The following is a 9,086-nucleotide window of genomic DNA, read 5'->3' as shown; positions in this document are numbered from 1 at the left end:
AGATTAGTGTGTCGTATCCTTCAACAAATATATTTGCAAATGTTGATGCTATATGAACTTAAATAGATGCATATCTCATTCAACGAGGCATGCACTAGAAAACAAAGTTTAAAAAATGATGCGTTTAAAACTTCAACATTATTACATGGCAGTATATAGTGATTTTGTGAGAGGCGATCTCACGTGTGACCATAAAAGCAACCATAAGAAGTATTCCTTTTTAAATTTAAAAATTATTTCAATTATGGTATTGATGAATTGATGGTTGTTTCGGTCGAGTTTTGATAACTCATTTACGGTATGGATCATTTCGGTCGCGTGAGTTAATAGACAAGCCCTTAGGCCAATGCAGAATGTGAATAAATATTGAGATTTGTACATCATAATCAGATACATACATGCTGAATGGCTTCAATATCCTCAGGAGTTATGATCGAAGTTGTTCCCAATTGTGAAGCTGCACTCCTGTTCCACGAAAACAAAGCAGGTGTGAGGGATTGAGGGATGAGAATTAGTACGAGATGTCACTGATTGGTATGGGTTTCACTACCACCGTAAAGAATTACGTTACTATTAACAGGGTATACTAAAATATATCACAGTGATGATGGACATAAACATAAACGGAGAGACATCACTCACGAAGATGCAGGTGGAGGAACATATCCACCACCACCAGGAGAGGCAGTAGGCGCTTGAGCAATTGGAGGAACTTCAGCAACCCGACCAGCACGTGTTGAACCTTCTCTAGCCTCTGCATCATCCTCCTAAAACCAACATTCACACAACGTTAATTATCAGCAAAGACTAGAGAGATGCCCCAAGTCATCAATAGTAGTGGAGTGGTCGGGCTTCATTCAAACAAAACAAGATGATTGCATATTAAGCACCAAAAGCAGAAAAACAAAATGTTCTTACAGCATAGGATAATGTGATACCCATTTAACTATACACTTTGGCTGAAAAAAATCTCAAACAAAGTACAAATTAAATACTTACAATTTTCATGAAAATTTCGCGTTTCTGGGGCTTCAAAACCATGTTTTGAAGTTCAGACAAGACTCTTCTTCCAATTTCACTAAAAATACATTAAAATAAATTGTATTAATAGAAAACCAATAAGATTACAGTTTTTGATAAAAATATAACAATAAAATTAACGTACCCAGCTTCGACCTTTATTCCCACAACTTCATACATCACTGTAAAAAACTCGGGGAACATCGAGATGAGTTCTTCAAGTACATCAACGCGAGACATCTTAAAAAAAAATCATTAAAATTAAAAATATATTTATATATTGGGTTTTTTTTGTATAGAACCACCTATTATGTCCAATTGTTTAAAAATTAGCACATAATATGTTCATCTTTACCAATAACCCCATAGTTTTCATGCTAAATCTCACTATACACAAATATTTTACGATCTATAGACGGTTTATGTTATTTATCGCCCCAACTACGCTTTAACGAGTTACGATTATATGTTATACCCAAATTATCCTACTATATTTTTATCAACATCCTTTCCACATTAAACACACAAGCATCACCTCCCACCCACATCTGACATCTCCACCAATCAGCAACCACCGACCACAGTTGCCAACCAAACTGACCCTCAACCACAGTCCACATACATTAGTACACATACACTCATCTGATCTTAGTCTTATTGTTCTTATACTGATCTCTTGTATAACCTATGTGGTTATATTAAAAAAACCCTTATATATTCTAAGAAAAGATTTAAAATAAAAAAAATCACTAACGCACCTGGGAGTGGCGTAGTTCAGCATACTCCTCATCAAAATAATGAAATAATGCTGCATTAAAATAGAGCACTAGGCTGATCGGGCCATTGTATGAAGCGACTTTCACAGCCCCAAATTCTCGCAGCATTTTTCGTTGAGCTATAGTTACTCTTTTTATCGGGTCCCCCTTCCTCCAAATCTCACGATATATCCCTTCAAGTTTTGTATGCCACTCCATAAAACAAAGAGCGGGTTTTGGAAGAGCTTTGCATGTGAAATACCCATTTAATACCTCAAAACAAAACTTGTTCTTAGCAGATATTGCACTTGAGTAAAGCATATTTTTAAGGTCAGTTGTATAGTCAATCATTTCACCTTGTGTCCACCAGAACGGATGATTGAGCACATACTCCAAGGGCAACCTGTTTAGTACTTGTTCAGTTCTTGCTACTTTGAAATATGTAATATAGACATAGATAAAATTAAATTAAATTAGAACTTACTTCTTATGAAGAGGGATAAAAGTCAAACAATGTTCCATATCAGGTGGAAGAACGATATCAACAGAGGATACGATAGAAGGATGATAAATAAGTTGATTCAAAAGGGATATAAAACCCGTCAAGTCAGCCTCCTTTCTACCTCCACTCACGCTTGGTAGGATACGAGGTGCTCCCTCATTTGTCACATACATGCCATTCCTTAGATTTCCACAGGTACGTTTCTTTATTGTATAAAGAAACGTCAGAGTTAAGATCACCCCCTATCATAAAAGTTGATATTGAGAGTATGTCAATATCTGAAAAAGTAACCCTTCAAAGTGGGAAGACATTACAAATAAAAACTAACGAAAACTTTGTATATTCCATCTAATGGAATTTGTGTTCTAAAAAGAGAAATTTCCAGATCAGATATGACATGGAATCTGGTTTAGTGGTAATTTGTAACTTACCGAAAAATGGTATAAACCTTGCTCTCTATGAAATTCCACCATTTGATATCGCTCTTCTTCTTCCTTGCATTCTGGAAATCTTCAACAAGCTGGTCACAGAAATCCGCAAACGACGATACTTGCTCAGTGATAAGCATAGGGCAGCCGCCAAAATGAGGATGATTGGAGAAGGCAGTTCTGGATAATAACCCATCATAAGATCCAGATAGGGCATGAAAGCATCAAAATCTTTTTCCTCATCTAGGGTATAGTCGATAAACGTTTTCGTAAAGCGTCCGAGTTTATTAATCAGTAAGCCTTGCCATGTTGTTCTATTGAGAGACATTTCAATTCGGTATTCGTCGGAGAGCTACACAACCAACAGAATAAAGTTTAGCTAATGTTTTTCATTTCACCTCGTCTATCTATCAAATTAGGGAAAAAAAAACGAACAAATACCTTATGCTCCCTAACTTCATCAACCTTCCTCTTCCCCTCTCTAGAGGCTTTCACAGCCGCTTCTCTTGCAGAAGCCAACGCCTTTCTATCGGCCATTTCCTTTATATTGGCTGCTTTTCTCTGGGCCTCTTTCTTATCAGCTCCCACTTTCTCGGCTAAGGCGGTCTTAGCTTCCAAAGCCTTGTCCTTTGCTACTAGTGCCAGTAGTTCTCTTTCTGCTGATTGAGCTATTTCAAGTTCCTCTCTCAATAGTTTGTCCGTTGATGTCAACAACTTGGTTTGCAAGTCCAAGAGAGGAGTAAAGTCCGAGTTGATCCTGAGACCTCTAGTGACAAAAGTGTAACCCAACTCCAGGTGTGTTGAATCCAAATGTGCAGCGTCCATAAAATACTCCCCAAGGACCAGGCAAGTTTCCTCTACACTGAATAGCTCTAAAGCATGATCTGGTGCCTGTTCCCCATGTAATCTCCACGCCTCTAAAGCATGGTGCCGTGCTCCTGACATGTACGATTATGAGGATTATCCTAATACATACATGAATAATACATACATGAATGAATTATATTTTCCCGCCTAAGTATAAGACGGCCCAAAAATTGACGCCTTTGAAAAGCGTCGAAAATCGCCCCAAAAAGCGTCATAAAAATCAGGGGTGTGTTGTAGTCAGGCCCGTTCCTAAGTTTTCTGGGGCCCTAGGCGAAATTGTAAATTGGGGCCCTTAAAAAAAATTAGCAAACCAAATCATCATGTATTTATTTTTATTTTATTTTTTAAAAAAGAAGAGAAAATGTTGAAAGAATTTGTAGCATTGAACAGAATCACTAAAATTTGGCTTTTAATTCTAAAAGTAAATTAAACGATCATTAAACATCAAAATAAATACTATTAAAGATTTTATTGTTTGAATAAATCTTAGGAAAAATCAACATTATTTTGTATTTTAATATACAAATTATCGGGAGGAAATGACCGGGAGGAAAGAAGTATAATAAACAAGACGAAAAAATTCGAATTCAACTACAATAATAACAATAATCGTGGCAAAACACTAATAATGTAACAATATTCATGGCAAAATACTAATAATCCGTGGCAAAATTTATAAATTGTGGTTATATACATAACATAATTATACTTTGACGATATATTATGGCAATATACGTACTGATTAATAGAAGAAAAAAATTCTTATGAAGCTCTTTTCTCCGCAAGGCCCAATGTGATCACAAATTCGGGCTTTCAAAGCACCACCAACGCCAAAACATAGTTAATCCCGTAAATTTTACGGCTAGTAGAACTAGTAACATATTAAAAGACAATCTCAATCGGTAGTCATATATCTTAACATTATGCCATTGAAATTAAGAAGTCGTTGCTTTAGAATTAGAAAATGAGTTTTCTAAATAAAGTATATTAATTAAAGAAGAAAATACTCGATAATTTGGGTCTTGAATTTGGGTTTTCTAAATCGGTGCTTTGTTTTTGGAAAATTAGACTTTTTTTTTTCATTTGCTACTGTTACTATTTTACAACTTAGAAGAATGGGCCCTTTTCTAGTTTGGGCCCTAGGCAACTGCCCCTCCAGACTACCCTCAGGACCGGCCCTGGTTGTAGTGAGACAAAAAAAGAAATAAAAAATCAGAATAATTTCAACAAAAGGAATAATAGCAAACAAATGAGAAATACTAACTTTCTTTCTTCATCTTTAAATGATAGACGAGACAAAGCAACTCCTCGATTAATGCCTGAGATTTGAGTGAATTCACAGCCACTGTCGACGCTGCCTTCTTCGAGATACTAATGGCCTCGTCAAACTCATAAGATGCAAGCTTTTCATCTACCCTTACCGACATTTGTATCATAATAATTTCATCAGGGCGGTTCGGTGTATTTGATGTAGAGGCTTCTCGACTAAGGCTAGGGTTTTGGGTATTTGAGGAAAGGTTGGAGTTTTGTGTACTTGATGAAGAGGCTTCCCAAGTAATGCTATGACTTTGGGCAATTGATGAAAAGTTGGAGTTTGGGGCATTTGATGAAGCTTTATTCTTCTTCAACTTCTTTTTATCTTTCTTTTTCTGTGACACCCCTCGTTGAGGTAACTAAATGTGACTAGTATATCGTGGCGGAAACACGAGATTTTTAAAACTTTTAAGACTTCTAATGAAGTCCAACGCGAGGTATCACCAAAACGATAAACAAGTCTAGATAGTTAAGTTTAAGTTTACAACACAAGTCTATTTATTGGGGAAAAGATATCCCACGAATTAACATAAGTTCAAGAGTAGGTGAGTCTATTATGTGATAACTAATAAGGTCCAAGGTAAGAACTCGCTAGCTCACACGGTCTTGCCCACTTAAGCTTCATCACCAACCTGTCATTCATAATAAGTATGAAAGCCACAGTCAGTGGGGAGTAACTCAGGGTTCTCCCAGCCACAATATGTCAAAATACAAGTAATTAAGAATTTAATTAAATAAACAAGCATGAGAGTAAAATACTTACGGTGACGCGAGTATCATGATTAGTATACAAAATACAATAAGAGTAGTTACGCATAAATGAGAGAAGAATTACTAGATCAAACTGTCACATATCAACCCGACTCAAATGTAAGACAATTTACAAAGTATAGACTCAAACAAGACAACCCTCTAGACTCCAACCTCTTGGTAGGACGACGATCATAATACGGTCCTAGTCTAAACCTGGCCAGACTCTCGGGATGGACGACACCCGATTCGACAAACGATACCAAATCGTATCCAAGACTCGAAATATGGTACACCTAACCGTGCCCGAAACTCGAGTAACCTCAAGCGGAACCTTGTCACCTAACCGTGACCCCCGGTCCGAAAAAGGCGGAAGGAAAAGTAGCCCAACTCGGAGACAATGGCACCTAACCGTGACCCAATGTCCGAGGGCAAATAAATAGGGAAAGTCGAGTAGTCTCACAATGTAAAACGTCACATTCGGGTCCGAATAAGAACCATAACCATTTTGCATGTTCATAACATTAATGAGTCTTAAAGTAACTAATTATCGATAGGAGAGAAGATACATGCATAACTCAATTGTTATCAGAAATCACAAGTGAAATAGAGCAAACATGGGACTCCCAGCCGGGGGGTGAACCGGCCGCCGGGCCACCGGCTGGGACAACATGCCAAAGTCAAAATTTAAATAAAACTTACAGTGTACTCCCAGCCGGTCAATAGACCGGCCGCCGTCCATCCCGGTGGGACTACTGACCAAATTTCAAAACTCTCAAAAAAACTTGATGCACTCCCAGTGGTCACCTGGCTGTCAGTCCACCTTGCCGGTCACCCATTGCTGCCACCCTACTGGGAATACAGCCAAGTTTCCAAAAACACAAAAAAAGGCCTTCAGTGTACTCCCAGCCGGTCACCCGGCTGCCGGTCACCCGGCTGGGAATACATACATACTAAAATTTGTCCAAAACTTACAGGAAACTCCCCGGTCGGTCAAGAGACCGGCCGCCATCACCCTACTGGGACTACTGACCTTTCTAAAATATGCTCAAAATTTGAGGATCTCCGGTAAATTGGTCAGAGAGACCGCCGCCGGTCACCCGGCTGGGACTACGAACACGCGAATTCCAAGCAACACATTTCCAAACCATTTGAAACCAACAAAAATCGTTTCTCATCAATTGTTTACGTATCCTAGCATGCTTCTAACTCGGAAAAACAACATATTTGAGCATGTGAAAGGGTAATTTCGGATTCAAGAGATGTAGCATGAGATTTTCAACCAAACATGTGAGAATTGCAAACAAGCATGATATTCAACATCCAAATTAGCACCAATCATGAAAGATACAACCTTTAACATTCATATGAGATTATAACTACATAAAACCACACAATTTTAACATAAAAGTCGAGTAACCCATCACCGTTACCTTTTTGCACTTCAATCTTCCAAAGACTCGTCAATGATGTAGCTATCCTCCTCCGGGTTGTCCAAGTTCTCCCCTAAACACAAAAACAAAGGTATTAAGTCAAGAATCCACATCCTTGTAAGATGAGAATTTCGAAATAGAGAGAAAGATGACAACTTTCTTACTTAGAAACAAGGGAAATGAGAAAAGGAAGAGAATGGCGCGAAAAGGAACGAGATTGGTGAAGAATTGAGTGAGATATGGTGATTTTAGGGTTAGTAAGGGAAGGTTCAACAATGGTGGGGTGGTTGTTGGGAAATTTCAGAAATTACAAGTGAGGGAGATGAAGTTGTGAGGGTTTAGTTGAGGTTTTGTGTAGAGAAAGGAGGGGAAAAAGGCCCATGAGTCAAGTTAAGCCCAATAACTCAAAATGAGTCGGTATCCACTAGAATTTTCGTCCCAAGTCTACTATAACTCGAGTCGGAGAATAATATTATTAAAATCTACACTATTATTACCGTTACACGGCTACGGCTATATTTTATGAAAATAAGCTTTAAATAATAATTATTTAATGAAAATCGCTTAAAAGTTTATTTAAAAATATAAGGAAAGTGCGGGGTGTTACATTTTCTGTTCAAGCTTTGTACTTTTTTGTCTTCCCATTGGATTTAAAGAAGCAGAACGAAAATGGCAAGAAATTCTCTAGGGTTTAGAGAAGAAGAACGAAAATGGCCAGAGATTCTCTAGGGTTTAGAGAAGAAGAAGAAGGCGAGAGATTGATGGAGATGGAGAGGTGATGAAACTAGTTTATGGTTTCAAGGGAAGGGATCGGGCCCCTAAATCGACGGACCGTAACTATGGGTATTCTTGGGTCAAACTACCAATTTGATATAAAATAAAGTGGAGATAGTTTGCAAATTGGTAAAAAAAGTGTCATCGGAGACAAAGTAGTAAAAAAAAATAATAATTAAAGATTATGACAAATTGGTGTATGCCTAGGTCCGACCTACCCCTGACCCGAATTAGTTCCGGGTCTAAGTTATGGGACCCATTCCCGACCCTTAGACCCTTTATTAAAGAAAAAAAATCAAAATTACAACTTTTCTGAATTCATACGGGCAGACTGTAGAAACCCAACTAAAGTATCTTTCTCTTCCCTCATCTCGTAAAGTGATAAAACCCAACCACTGACAATACCCCACTCCACCACTGACACAAGAAAACCAACACCACAACACTGATACGCGACTAGCAACCACCTCTCTAATAGCCGGCGACCGACAACCACCATTAACGGCAGATTAATAAACACATAATGTTAAAGTAGTATGAATTTTTTTTTAATATTATAATTTATTTCATCATAATTTTTAACTAAAATGATAAAAAAAAAATTATTAATGATAACATTATGAGTTATGCAACTTTAAAGTACTTTTATTTAACTGAAATATAAATTTTAATGCTAAAATAAAGATAGTCCGGTCGAGATACCAATACTAGTGCGTAGTATTTGAAAAATCTTGATAATATATAATGGGTAGTATTATGTAATTGAGCCAACAATAAATGAGTAAGATTATAGAGGCATTATGCATTATTCTATGTCCCATCCTGTTTATGATCACAAATTTTCATTTGAAAGTATATTCGCCGCAAGTTTGCGACGGGTCAAATACTACTCACGTGGGTAGATAAGACAAAAGTAAAATAGCTAAGGCGTAACATTCAGTTTTGTCTTATCTACTCACATGAGTAGTTATTGACTTATCGCAAACTTGACAAATATGCCTTTTACAAGGAAGAGTTGCTAGGTTATAATATACTCCGTAAATAACACTTGGGATTCAATCAACTGAGCCAACAATAACCCGAAAAAGCCAAGTTAAAACACACCTTAATTAAAGGTAAGATTATTGGTGGTCTTGAGACAAGACTTTGATAAGTCTTTAGACAAGACTCTCCCAATCTTACCAATAACCAACTTGAGTCTTGAGAAAGTCTTAAGTCGAGTCCAAGACTCACCTTAAGACTT

Source organism: Silene latifolia, chromosome 10, assembly GCF_048544455.1.
Source record: "Silene latifolia isolate original U9 population chromosome 10, ASM4854445v1, whole genome shotgun sequence".
Classification (NCBI taxonomy): Eukaryota; Viridiplantae; Streptophyta; class Magnoliopsida; order Caryophyllales; family Caryophyllaceae; genus Silene; species Silene latifolia.
Note: the sequence above shows the minus strand (reverse complement) of the source record.